Source organism: Hylobates moloch, unplaced genomic scaffold (assembly GCF_009828535.3).
Source record: "Hylobates moloch isolate HMO894 unplaced genomic scaffold, HMol_V3 SCAFFOLD_1, whole genome shotgun sequence".
Classification (NCBI taxonomy): Eukaryota; Metazoa; Chordata; class Mammalia; order Primates; family Hylobatidae; genus Hylobates; species Hylobates moloch.
The window spans coordinates 33,739,913-33,753,963 of NW_026652276.1; the positions used below are offsets into that span (position 1 = coordinate 33,739,913).

Consider the following 14,051-nt stretch of genomic DNA (forward strand, 5'->3'; position numbering starts at 1 on the left):
CACTGATGATTTTATAACTCCATCACACCTTCTATAATTATTACACACATTAGCATAAAAAGAGTATATATTTATATTACCATAAAGAACAGCTTTCTCTTCCCTCCATTCATCTATATTGGTATTATTGGTATAGACTCACAGATTCCTTTTTTTTTTTTTTTTTTGAGACAGGGTCTTGCCCTGTCACTCAGGCTTGAGTGCAATGGCATGCTCACAGCTCACCACAGCCTCAACCTCCCAGGCTCAAGTGATCTTCCCACCTCAGCCTCCCTAGCAAGGGGGACAACAGGCATGCACCACCATGCCCAGCTAATTTTTGTGTTTTCTGTTGAGATGGGGTTTCGCCACGTTGCCCATGCTGGTCTCGAACTCCTGGACTCAAGGGATACATCTGCCTTAGCCTCCCAAAGGGCTGGGATTACAGGCGTGAGCCACCACGCATAGCCTGGACTCACAGATTCTTATTTTATTCAATGGACTGTAATTTACTGCCATCTTCATATATTTTGATGCTTAGATTGTCTCAGATTTGGCCAATGGGAATCCTATCAGGCTGGGTTGTGTCAGGATTGTAACATATTTTGCAAACAGTTAATTTGGGTATACTGTCTCGTATATTAAGCCACCTAGTAGTATGATTCACTTTTCTTAAGTGAGGCTTCCTCTGAGAAGAGCTTTCACCTGCGATCCTCCTTTTCTACCAATAGTATGTATTGGTCCATACGTTCCTTTCTAGATCTAACCAGACAATGTCTCAGCAGAAAGTATTGTTGAAAGACCGCCTTTTTCAAGATGGATCTCCAGAGACTGGAGCCTTACTTAACTTAAAAAACAAGTCTGGGGTAGAAGCAAAGAAAGGTACTAGGGTGCTAGGGTTGTCACCAGTTACTGACCTTTTGGAAAGATGGGGATATCGACTTTCAAATTCTATTATTGAGACTAAATTATGGAGTCCACATGATGGACATTCAGGTAATAATGGGAACAGGGACAGAGTATGACTGGGATAGGCACATGGGGACTTCTAGGGCAGCTGGCTGTGTTCCATTTCTTTACACAGATAATGATTACAAGAGTATCTTGTAATGGTTTACTACATTATACACTTGTTTTGTGTGGTCTACTGCTTCCTTTTTTAATAATAAAAAGTTTTTAAAAGTATATTAGGAAACTTGTTCTTAATCCCTTGGACTAATTGCATAGGACAACATTCTTCTGGAACAAATTCAAAAACTTTCTCTGCAGTGTCGGCTCACCCTCTTGACAAACCCTCTTGGTTTGCCTTTGATAGATGACACAATTTCAAATCATCTTTAACCTTTCCAAATATTAGCTTAGGAAGCCTCTCTCCAGGAAGGCGCTCCGCCCTGGAATTTTAATTGGACTATATACTAAGTATTATGAGTAAAGACATTTGAGGGTCTTTAGTGGGCTTTTTGGACCTACATTCCTTTACCTGGATGACTTCATAACACTTTCTCGTTAGGAGTATTTGGTTTTAAAGCTTTCATTTGATTTCTACATGAGAATTATCCTTTTCCTAGTTGGTCTTGCTTTTATTTGGAAAATAATGCTTTGCACATTATATATTCAGAGACTAACGTTCAAGACATTCCAACTGAATCACATTTTCCTATGTTCAAGTCACTAAATTTTTACCAATTTCAAAATTTTCTCCTTTTTTTCCACTTTTTCAGTCATTTCCTACAGGGTTTAACTCTGAATTTTTTGAGTAAACTCCAAAATGTTTAAAACACATGATTAAAAACTAACAACTTGCTGGGCACAGTGGCTCATGCCTATAATCCCAGCACTTTGGGAGGCTAAGGGGGGGCGAATCACAAGGTCAGGAGTTCAAAACCAGCCTGGCCAATATGGTGAAACCTCGTCTCTACTAAATATACAAAAATTAGCTGAGCATGGTGGCGGGCACCTGTAGTCCCAGCTACTTGGGAAGCTTAGGCAGAAGAAACACTTGAACGTGGGAGGCAGAGGTTGCAGTGAGCCCAGATCATGCCACTTCACTCCAGCCTGAGTGACAAAGCGAGACTCCATCTCAAAAAAACAACCAAAAAACAAAAAGCTAACAACTTAACTTTGACCCTGAAATATTATTCTAATATTCTAGAGCTATTCTTACCTATTTAAAATGTTCCATATTTCCTGGCTGCAGTTACTCCCTTTGTTAGAATTACTCAGCAAGTTTACTTTTCTTTTGATCATGTTTGTATTTTTATTGTTTGAAATACCCTGCTTGTTGGTGACTTATTTTTTACTGCAAATTAATTACCATGCTTTTGTACTATTCCATGAAAACTTACAACTTGGAGTTCAGCCAATGTTTTTAATTTGGCCTTTCCATCTGCAACTACTTTCCATCTACTTCCTTACAGAAGGGTTTTTTTCCTTTCTTTGATTTTTGAACGTAATTCATCCAACAAGTAGATTGGAGTATGACTGCTAATCCTGACACTATCTTGGTAAATCAGTGTCCCACAGGACCCACAACCTCTGGTAAGGGTACTTTTATAGGTCAGGCTACTGCTATTGTACCATTGCTGAGTGTCAGGCAGCTTGGGTTTTGAGTCATTGGTTTTGTGACGGTGTATCAGTATGATTCTTTACTATTATAATGGGAATGCTTTTCAGAACTTATTTGGAGTTAACTTGGGTCTCATTTTCTATGAACACATTCTTCAAACATCCTAAAGCTATGGCAAGATAAGCAACATCTTGATCTGTACAATTAGTACTTTAATTCTTGCCCCTTTCCACAGTTGTGATTACCTCAGGTAGTTCAGTGGTATTGAAAGATGGCAGCGTGCTGGCAGCCCTCACTCACTCTCAGCAGCTCCTCGGCCTCAGCGTCCACTCTGGCCACACTTGAGGAGCCCTTCAGCCCGCCACTGCACTGTGGGAGCCCCTCTCTGGGCTGGCCAAGGCCAGAGCCTGCTCCCTCTGCTTGCAGGGAGGTGTGGAGGGAGAGGCGCAGGCGGGAACTGGGGCTGCGCGTGGCGCTGGCGGGCCAGCGTGACTTCCGGGTGAGCACAGGCTTGGCGGTCCCTACACTTGGAGCGGCCAGCCGGCACCACCAGCCGAGGGCGGTGAGGGGCTTAGCACCTGGGCCAGCAGCTGCTGGGTGCCCCAGCACTGCCGGCCCGCCCGCACCACGCTCAAATTCACGCCGGGCCTCAGCCGCCTCCCGGTGGGGCAGGGCTCGGGACCTGCAGCCCACCGTGCCTGAGCTCCCCACCATGCCACATGGGCTCCCATGCAGGCCGGAGCCTCCCCAACGACGGGTGCTGCCCCCTGCCATCCCATGCTGTCCCATCGACCGCCCAAGGGCTGAGGAGTGCAGGCCCATGGCGCATGACTTGTGGCAGCTCTGCTCCTGCCCCACTGGCTGGATCCACTAGGCAAAGCCAGCTGGGCTCCTGAGTTGGTGGGATCTTGGAGAACTTTTATGTCTAGCTGGAGGATTGTAAATGCACCAATCAGCACTCTGTGTCTAGCTAAAGGTTTGTAAATGCACCAATCAGTGCTCTGTGTCTAGCTAATCTAGTGGGGACTCGGAGAACTTTTATGTCTAGCTAGAGGATTGTGAATGCACCAATCAGCACTCTGTGTCTAGCTCAGGGATTGTAAACGCGCCAATCAGCACCCTGTCAACATAGACCAATCAGCTCTCTGTAAAATGGACCAATCAGCAGGATGTGGGTGGGGCCAGATAAGGGAATAAAAGCAGACTGCCCCAGGCAGCAGCGGCCGTCCACTCGAGTCCCCTCCAATGCCGTGTAAGCTTTGTTCTTTAATTCTTCACAATAAATCTTGCTGCTGCTCACTCTTTGGGCCTGCACCACCTTTATGAGCTGTAACACTCACCACAAAGGTCTGCAACTTCACTCCTGAAGCCAGCAAGACCATGAACCCACCGGAAGAAACAAACAACTCCGGACGCGCTGCCTTTAAGAGCCATAACACTCACTGAGAAGCTCTGCAGGTTCACTCCTGAAGTCAGCGAGACCACGAATCCACCAGAAGGAAGAAACTCCAGACACATCTGAACATCTGAAGGAACAAACTCCAGATACACCATCTTTAACTGTAGCACTCACTGCAAGGGTCCGCGACTTCATTGTTGAAGTCAGCGAGACCAAGAACCCACCAATTCTGGACACAGTATGACTGCCACATCGCTCGCATGTGCCGTTTCCTCTGGCAGTTACTGGAAAAGTATCAGGTCTGATGTGACTGCCTCACAAACTCCCTCTGACACAGAGGAGAATTTTAGGCACATGGCTTCTCTGGAATGACAGAATATTGTCCACATTATCCATTCAGTGGTCAGAGATTTCACTGATAATCTCCAAAATAAAATGAAGGAAATGCATTTTAAAGATCACTGTTTTTGAGTCTGGATGAATGAATCAAGGGAACACTGTCAAAAGTACAGAAGTTCCATGAAGATTGCTGGTTCCAAAGCAATGAGCTCAGTTATGAACCCAATGAGTATGAAATAGGCAGAACTCCCAAATTGGAGGATTTCAAGCAGTATTTGAAGATGAAGGATTGAAGCCAGGACCAGAGATATAGACAGCTGTTGAAATCTTGAAAATAGACACTCTCTGACAAGAATAGCAAAACGAAAACAACAGATGGTCAATGACTGGCTACACTTCAGTAATAGAATCAGTGAAGGATACAGAAAGAACAACCTGAAAGACAACCAGAGGAGATCAATGTCAAACGAAGTCAGAGGGAAAGCCAATTCATGTAGGAAGGAGTAAACATCCAGCTCAAATATTTGACGAAGGCTGAAGATGAAGGCAAACTGAAAAATTATCACCGGCAACTCTGGAGAATCATACTCCAAAAAGCATATGAAGATTTTTAAAGAAATGAGGTTTATCACATTCCCATCTTCTGAACTGATTTTCTTTGTTGCTGCTGCTGTTCTTTTTTTTTTTTTTGAGATGGAGTTTTGCTCTTGTCACCCAGGCTGGAGTGCAGAGGTGTGATCTCAGCTCACTGCAACCTCCACCTCCCGGGTTTAAGTGATTCTCCTGCCTCCACCTCCTGAGTAGCTGGGATTACAGACCCTCACCACCACACCCAGCTAATTTTTGTATTTTTAGTAGAGACGGGGTTTCACCATGTTGGTCAGGATGATCTCGAACTCCTGACCTTGTGATCCACCCGCTTCGGCCTTCCAAGATGCTGGGATTACAGGCGCGAGCCACCTCACCCAGCCAGTTTTTTCTTTTTTTTTAAGACGGGGTCTCGCTCTGTCGCCCAGGTTGGAGTGTAGTGGCACAATCTCGGTTCACTGCAACCTCTGCCTCCTGGGTTAAAACAACCCTCCTGCCTCAGCCTCCCGAGTAGCTGGGATTTCAAGCATGTGCCACCACACCCGGCTAATTTTTTTTTTTTCTTGTTTAGACAGAGTTTCACTCTTGTCATCCAGGCTGGAGTGCAATGGCACCATTTTGGCTCACTGCAACCTCTGCCTCCCAGGTTCAAGTGATTCTCCTGCCTCAACCTCCCAAAGTAGCTGGGATTAAAGGTACCCACCACCACATCCAGCTAATTTTTTTTTTTTGTATTTTTAGTTGAGACAGGGTTTCACCATGTTGGCCAGTCTGGTCTTGAACTCCTGACTTCAGGTGATCCACCCGCCTTGGCCTCCCAAAGTGCTGGGATTACAGGTGTGAGCCACTGCGCCCGGCCATACACCCGGCTAATTTTTGTACTTTTAGTAGAGATTGGGTTTCGCCATATTGGTGAACAAGCTGGTCTCAAGTTCCTGACCTCAAATGATCTGCCCACACATCGTCCGCCAAAAGGGCTGGGATTACAGGCATGAGCCACCATACCCGGTCTTCTGAACTGATTTTCTTTGCCATCTGATCAGGAATCACTTTGAACAAAGGTAGTAAAATAATCAACAGGTAACAAAATATAGGGTATCACATAAACAACTGAATAAGCTTCTAAGAGAAATTCAACTCCTACTGAAATTCCAAACCTATGCATTCATTCAACAAATATTTTTTGAGGGTGCACTGTGTGCCAGGGACTGGCTTGGCCAATGGGCACACACAATGGGCACAGTGTGATAAGTTAGACTTGAAACTTAATACTACACCATTTATATACTACCAAAAAGAGAGGGGAACTTATGCATCATTCTACATTGGCGTTTGGGGACCATGTGTACAAATTACACAGGCAACTTTTTGAAAACAAATGTAAATCCATTTATTATTTCAATAATTATGTGAATTGTTCATGGAAGATTCAGTTTTGTTGTTTATTCAGATACAAAGTGGGTAGGCAAAGGTATGTGCAGTGGCACATGCCTAGAGTTCCAGCTACTCTGGAGGCTAAGGTGGAAGTATCACTTGAGCCCAGGAATTTGAGTCCAACCTGGGCAACATACTGAGATGTCCTCTCCAAAAAAAACAAAAGCAAACAAAACACTTCAAAAGTAGGCACTTTTGAAGTTTTAGTCGCAATGGACAATGTCTTAAACATTTTTTTCTTAATCCAATTTATATAAACCTTATGAAAACATCAATTCCTTAAACACTCTTTTCTTAATCTGTTGTGCATAAACCTTATGGAAAATTATTAAATTAAAATTATTAAATTAGTGGGGATTGAGTAGACTAGGAAAGCAATACAAAGGAAAAAAAACAAAGACAGCTTGGCCAACATGATGAAACCATCTCTATTAAAAATACAAAAATTAGCCAGGCAGTGGTGATTCACACTTGTAATGCCAGCTACTTGGGAGGCTGAGACAGGAGAATCACTTAAGCCTGGGAGGAGGTTGCAGTGAGCTGAGATCGCACCACTACACTCCAGCCTGGGTGACAAAGTGAGACCCTGCCTCAAAAAAAAAAAAAAAGAAAAGAAAAAGAAAAAAGAAGAATGAATTCCTGCAGAGCCCTGAGATTGTAAGAGCATGACAAACCTTAGGCCTATGTCACAGTGTGTAGGATTTATAAGTGGAATTATCCCATGTAAACTAGAGTTATGGAAAAGCAGTGTACAGACTAAGTTCTATGTAAAATTAATGACCTTAACATTTCTGCTGACAGTCTGTAGCATTAGAAAGTAAATTGCGGCCGGCGCGGTGGCTCACGCCTGTAATCCCAGCACTTTGGGAGGCCGAGGCAGGCAGATCACGAGGTCAGGAGATGGAGACCATCCTGGCTAACACGGTGAAACCCTGCCTCTACTAAAAATACAAAAAATTAGCCAGGCGTGGTGGCAATTGCCTGGAGTCCCAGCTACTCAGGAGGCTGAGGCAGGAGAATGGCATGAACCCAGGAGGCAGAGCTTGCAGTGAGCGGAGATGGCACCACTGCACTCCAGCCTAGGCAACAGAGCAAGACTCCATCTCGAAAAAAAAGAAGTAAATTGCTTTCTGGACACATGGTATTTGGTAAATAAGTTCAACCTTATACCAGGTTCAAGATGCAAGGATGCAAATAGACTGCATTTCAAACGTTTGGATAATTCAGTTTGGCATTAGAACACAATTTATTGGGGAAGCAATGTAGTAAGTCTTCAGTATTTAACTAGAATAACAGTTGAGGGAATTTACATTTATGTATGTGGTCCTTTATAGGTATTTTCATTTCATTCTTACCATCATCTACCACTGCATTTTACACAGGAGGAAACTGAGGCCCAGAGAATAAAAGTGACTTGCTCAGGGTCAGCCAGTAAGTAGCAGAACAGAGGTCAAACTATCATTTTCTCAGTGCATCTTGACAAAATGTTTCTCGAAATATGAACCAAGGGTCACTTATATGAGACTCACCAGTGATAGGTAAAACACACAATGGATAATTAATTTGGAAACACCCAATTGAATATTCATATGCAGATTCTTGGGCTCCATCTACTGAATGAGACTCTGAAGGCAGGGCTCCAGGAATTTCCAATTTTACAAGCTCTCCAGGTGATTTTCACGCATGCCAAAGTTTGAGAACCATGAAAGGAGGTTAGGTAAAAGCTGCCATATGTAATAAATTTACATAAAGTTTTGATTGGCTTACGTTAGCCATATTAAAAACAGGATGATGATAATTAATTGCGAGTAATCTCTAATGGGTACAATATAAGATAGTATATAAGATGTATTATCTACTTCTTTTTTTTTTTTTTTTTTTTTGAGACGGAGTCTCGCTCTGTCACCCAGGCTGGAGTGCAGTGGTGCGATCTCGGCTCACTGCAAGCTCCGCCTCCCGGGTTCACGCCATTCTCCTGCCTCAGCCTCTCCGAGTAGCTGGGACTACAGGCGCCCGCCACCACGCCCGGCTAATTTTTTGTATTTTTAGTAGAGACGGGGTTTCACCGTGGTCTCGGTCTCCTGACCTCGTGATCCGCCCGCCTCGGCCTCCCAAAGTGCTGGGATTACAAGCGTGAGCCACCGCGCCCGGCCCATATTATCTACTTCTTACCCCTTGCTGGCTTCAGCAATTTTTGCAGGAAACTTTCTCAGAGGTCCACTATTCCAAGCTGTTATTCCGAATTTCCCTTCTCCTACTCCTGAACCCACAAATTCTCTCAAATGGGTAAACTGGGTTTTCAGTCACTGTTAATCCTTTCAGAACTACTATTAGGGCTTTTCCACCGGCTCCTTCTCCCCCAGCGCTGCACTGCTCTGCTGCCTCTCCCTTCAGCCACAATTATGATTATTCACCAGGACTTCATCAGCCACAATGAGATGTTCTGCAACATTTACAAGATCCAGGAGATGGCTGTGCCTGGAAGTGGAGGAGAAGATGGTCACTAGGACAGAGGGTAGCATTGATGACTCTCTCACTGGTGGAAGTGCCTCCACTGAAGGCCCAAAGGGCAAATGTACGGAAAGCACCGTAATCACTGGTGTTAAGATTGTCAAGAACCATCCCTTGAAAGAAAGCAGCTTTACAAAGGAAGCATACAAGAAGTACATCCAAGATTATATGCAATCAATCAAAGGCAAACTTTAAGAACAGAGACCAGAAAGAATAAAACCTGTTACGACAGAGGCCGCAGAACAAATCAAGCACGCCCTTGCTAATTTCAAAAACAATACCAGTTTCTATTAGTGAAAACATGAACCTAGATGGCATGGTTGCTCTATTGGACTACCGTGAGACTGGTGTTATTACAGTAGGTAGCTAGTTAGGCATGAGCAGGGAAGAAGAGGGCTCCACCTACCCCCACCAGGAATGTCAGGCGACCATCAGGTGATGGTCAGGCGGTTGTTAACTGTCTCTCTAAAATAATAATTGGTCACGGCCAGGCGTGGTGGCTAACGGCTATAATTCCAGCACTTTGGGAGGCGGAGGCGGGAAGATCACCTGAGATCAGGAGTTTGAGACCAGCCTACAAGGTGAAACCCCGTCTCTACTAAAAATACAAAAAAATTAGCCAGGTGTGGTGGCATACGCCTGTAATCCCAGCTACTCCGAAGGCTGAGGTAACAGAATCCTTGAAACCAGGAGGCGGAAGTTGCAGTGAGCCTAGATTGCGCCAGTGCACTCCAGCCTGGGAGACAGAGCGGGACCCCATCTCAAAATAATAATAATAATAATAATAATAATAATTGGTCACAGCCAGCTCCAGGGAAAGGTAGTCTCCCAATAGATAGAAAAAAACCTGAAACTGGTGATAAGGAGCTTACCAATAAGATCTCAGGAATTGAGTGAGCGGGCTCAAGCTTGCACACTAAGAAGCAAAATGGCGGAATTTAACTGATATATAACCACCTAGGAAGATTCAGCTGGTAAGGGAAGAATGCCTCAAGTGAGCATGCGTACAAGTCCAGTAAACACACTACCCATGCTCCCCTCCCAAGAGGCAGCAGGCCACCGCGCATGCGGACAGCCCACCCAAGGGAAGAATCTAGGGAGAAGGGATGCAAGACCCCGGAAGCATGCCAACATATAAAACCCCAAGTCAGAGGTCAAACGGTGCAGTTGATCTCTCAAGTTGCCCACTTAGCCCTCTTTCAAGTGTACTTTACTTCCTTTCATTCCTGCTCTAAAGCTTTTTAATAAACCTTCACTCCTGCTGTAACTCTTGCGTCGGCCTCCTTGATCGAATTCTTTCTTCTGAGAAGGCCAGAATTGAGGTTGCTGCAAACACATTCGGATTTGCCACTGGTAAAAGTGTGACCCCATATATAATTTTCTTTCTTTTTTTTTAAATACTTTTCAAAACCTTTTGACTCAATTGTTATTTTGTTTATTCTACTTATGTATTTTTTTTGAGACAGGCAGGGTATCCCTCTGCCACCCAGGTTGGAGTGTAGTGGCACAATCTCGGCTCACTGCAACATCCATCTTCCGGGCTCAAGTGATCCTCTTGCCTCAGCCTCCCAAGTAGCTGGGACTACAGGCACATGCCACAAGCCCGACTAATTTTTGTATTTTTTGTGGAGATGAGGTTTTGCTGTGTTGCCCAGACTGGTCTCGAATTCCTGAGCTCAAGCGATCTGTCTGCCTTGGCCTGTCTGCTGGGATTATAGGTGTGAGCCACCGTGCCCAGTGATTGTTTTTAAGGATGGTTTAGAAATGGAAAAGTGTTAACAAATTTGGCAATTACTTTGAATCTCTCACCTGTTGTCATAACTGGCTTCTGCTTATCATCCACATAACACCAGGACTTCACACAAATGGGATTGATATCATCTTGAGCTCTTCATTTATTTTGACCATAATTTATTTGGAGTGGAGACATTGTCTTTAAGAAAAATATGTCAGGTAGGTTGTCTAAAAATTAAATGCATTTAAACTCATTTGAGAGAATGCCTTTTAGTTTAAAACATGTTTAAACTAAGTCCATCTTGTAGTATTCCTGGAGAAGCTAAGCCTGATTGTAAGCCACTACTAGAAAGAATAAGATTGTCATCAGAGCCAGGCGCGGTGGCTCACGCTTGTAATCCCAGCACTTTGGGAGGCCGAGGCGGGTGGATCACGAGGTCAGGTGATCGAGACCACGGTGAAACCCCGTCTCTACTAAAAATACAAAAAATTAGCTGGGCGTGGTGGCGGGCGCCTGTAGTCCCAGCTACTCGGAGAGGCTGAGGCAGGAGAATGGCGTGAACCCAGGAGGCGGAGCTTGCAGTGAGCCGAGATCACGCCACTGCACTCCAGCCTGGGCGACAGAGGAAGACTCCGCCTCAAAAAAAAAAAAAAAAAAAAAGAAATTCACTAGTAGAACACTTTAAAAGGGCTGGATAAATACAATGAAAGAAGAGGCAAACACTACTTTATAATAGTAATAACTACCATTTGCAAAAGACTTATTATAATGTTCCAAGCATTATATATATGATATTTCTAATATTTGGGAGAACCCATAAGGTAGATTTTCATTAACAGCACTTTACAGAAGAGAGAAATAAAGTGCAGAAGTAACTTACCCAAAATCACATAGTTATCATTCTATTAACTTACCATGTACTACTGCTACTTTTCAGTAATTTAAATATAAATTTTGATGAAGATGAAAAATTCCTATCAATATTCTGTGGAAGTGGCAATGTTCTGTGACATTTCCACAATATCAAGGTAATATATTATATGTAGATATAATATTTTAAGAACTTTAAAGACTTTGAAAGGGACATTGAAGTCTGATGAAGATGCAGTACTTGGGAAGTCAGAATTGCAGAAATGGTCTTTCTCTGGCTAGGTATTCCTCTTCTGTCCCTTCTGTATAAAACATGGATATTATTTTTATATCTGCCTCAAGGATATGCTATGAGAACTGAGAGAATTTCCTAACTATGGCATAGAAGTGTTCTTTGCTGTTGTGTTATTTGTTTTGATTTTAATGTCTTGAGAATAAAAGGTATAAGAAGAGGTGAATTTCCCCCAAAGCTAAAGCAGCCTAGCTGGAGGGCCCCTCGTTTTCCTGGGCTCTTCCAACCCTTGACGTGTCCTCCATGGGGAATGCGAAGAGAAAGCAGCATGGCCCCAGCCTGAGGGCCGTTCTCCATGTCCTGATGGTGGTCCTGGTTCAGCCTGTGAGGCCACGTAGGTCCTTGGTTTTGCATAGGAAGGAATTCAAGAGTGAGCGAACAGAGTAAAACAAAAGAAAGTTTATGAAGACAGCAAAGTAATAAAGGGGTGGCTACTCCATAGGCAGAGCAGCCCTGATGGCTATTTTTATAGTTATTTCTTGGTCATATGCTAAACAAGGGATGGATTATTCATGAGTTTTCCAGGAATGGGGTGGGCAATTTCTGGAATTGAGGGGTCCTCCCACTTTCAGACCATATAAGATGACTTCCAGATGTTGCTATGGCATTTGTTAACTGTCATGGCACTGGTGGGAGTGTCTTTTAGCATGCTAATATATTATAATTAGTGTATAAGTATAAGGAGAAGTGAGGATGACCAGAGGTCATTTTTGCAGTTTTGGTTTTTTTGTTTGTTTGTTTGTTTGTTTGAGATGGAGTCTTGTTCTGTCATCTAGGCTGGAGTGGCATGATCTCGGCCCTCTGCAACCTCTGCCTCCCGGGTTCAAGCAATTCTCCTGCCTCAGCCTCCTGAGTAGGTGGGACTACAGGCCACCACACTCGGCTAATAATTTTTGTATGGTTTTGGCAGGTTTTAACCAGCTTCTTTACCACATCTCATTTCATAAGTGGAGTCTTTGTGACCTGTACTTTGCAAAACCAGTCCTGCCAAACTCCTATCTCCTCCCCCATTCAGAGACCATATACTCCTTTTTAATCTTAAAGGGTTGTAGAAAGATAAAGGTCTCATCTTCCATAACTGCTTCATGCCGAACAGAGGCCATCGTCCCTACCTGCCTTCCTTCTGGAGGCATAGAAATCTCTCACCATCCGATCTAATGATTTATAGGAACACAATCTTTTCTGCGGTGGCACAGCTGGAACCCTCAGGCCAGCAATTTTTGTCTGGAACTGTTATAACTTGGAAGACATAAATTATAACAGGCTGAATCCCTGTTAAATATAACAAATAACAATTATTTCTAAAAATCAAATAAAAACAAAACAGATTTTTAGTAAGAGGCACTTTTATGAGAACAGAAGAAAAACAAAGGTTAATGTTGGGTACAGTCTATCCATGGGTTAGACTCAAAGCATCTTTAGTTATAGAGCAGGGAGGCAGTGGCAACCTCACATATTTTTCTCATCTGTATCACAAGGAATAAGCTTTAGCTTGCAGGGCCTCAGGAAGAAGGTAGTAGTGATTTTGAATTTAATCAGAAAAATTGAAGAAAAATTTGAAAACAGTTTGGGGACTTGTAACCCAGAAAGAATTTAGGAGTCAGTCCAAATTTTGAACAATAATAAAAACCCAAAAAACAATGGTCAAGACTAGAATCTAACAACACGGTACTATAGTTTTTGTAGTATAATTTTTTCTCTGAAGTTTCTCGTTTTTATAAAAGATAAATCGTGGTAAGACCGATTCGTTTGCAAAATAAGTTTTAGTCTTATTATATTTTGCCTGATTATTTGCATAAAGTGCAGCAAGAATAATTATTTGCCATATAGGCTCTTTTTAAATAGGCTTTGATGGAACTTTGTTACGTAAATAATCTCAGATTAGGTTTTTTAAGGTCTTGAGCCCAGCCACAGATTTATCTGTGCCAAAAAATGCCTTTATGAGTTGGGTGCATTCCTTTCCTCTCGAGGTCCCAAGATAACTTGGGGATCCTGGGCCTGTCAGAAAGTGACATTTTTCCTTACCACAAGTCAAGAACCCTGTACAGGGACTGCATAGACAAGATGTGAGGCCCGTTTTCCCAAGGGGCTTTTATTGGCTCTATAAGTCAACTTTAATTCCTTAAAGCAGTCTCTTTATATTTGAAAGCATGCCACAGACCCTTTTTGGGAAAAACTTGTTTTCCTCATGGAACCCCAGGAATTTTTTTTTGTTTGTTTGTTTGTTTTCTTGAGACAGAGTCTCGCTATGTCGCCGAGGCTGGAGTGCAGTGGCGCAATCTCCGCGGAATCTCAGCTCACTGCAAGCTCCGCCTCCCGGGTTCACGCCATTCTCCTG

At 43.3% G+C, this 14,051-nt stretch overlaps 1 pseudogene; it reads left to right on the forward strand.

Annotated features, from left to right (window-relative positions):
• Window positions 1–8,707: 8,707 nt before the first annotated feature.
• LOC116809474 (translationally-controlled tumor protein-like) lies at window positions 8,708–10,595 on the forward strand (annotated as a pseudogene).
• Window positions 10,596–14,051: the final 3,456 nt, after the last annotated feature.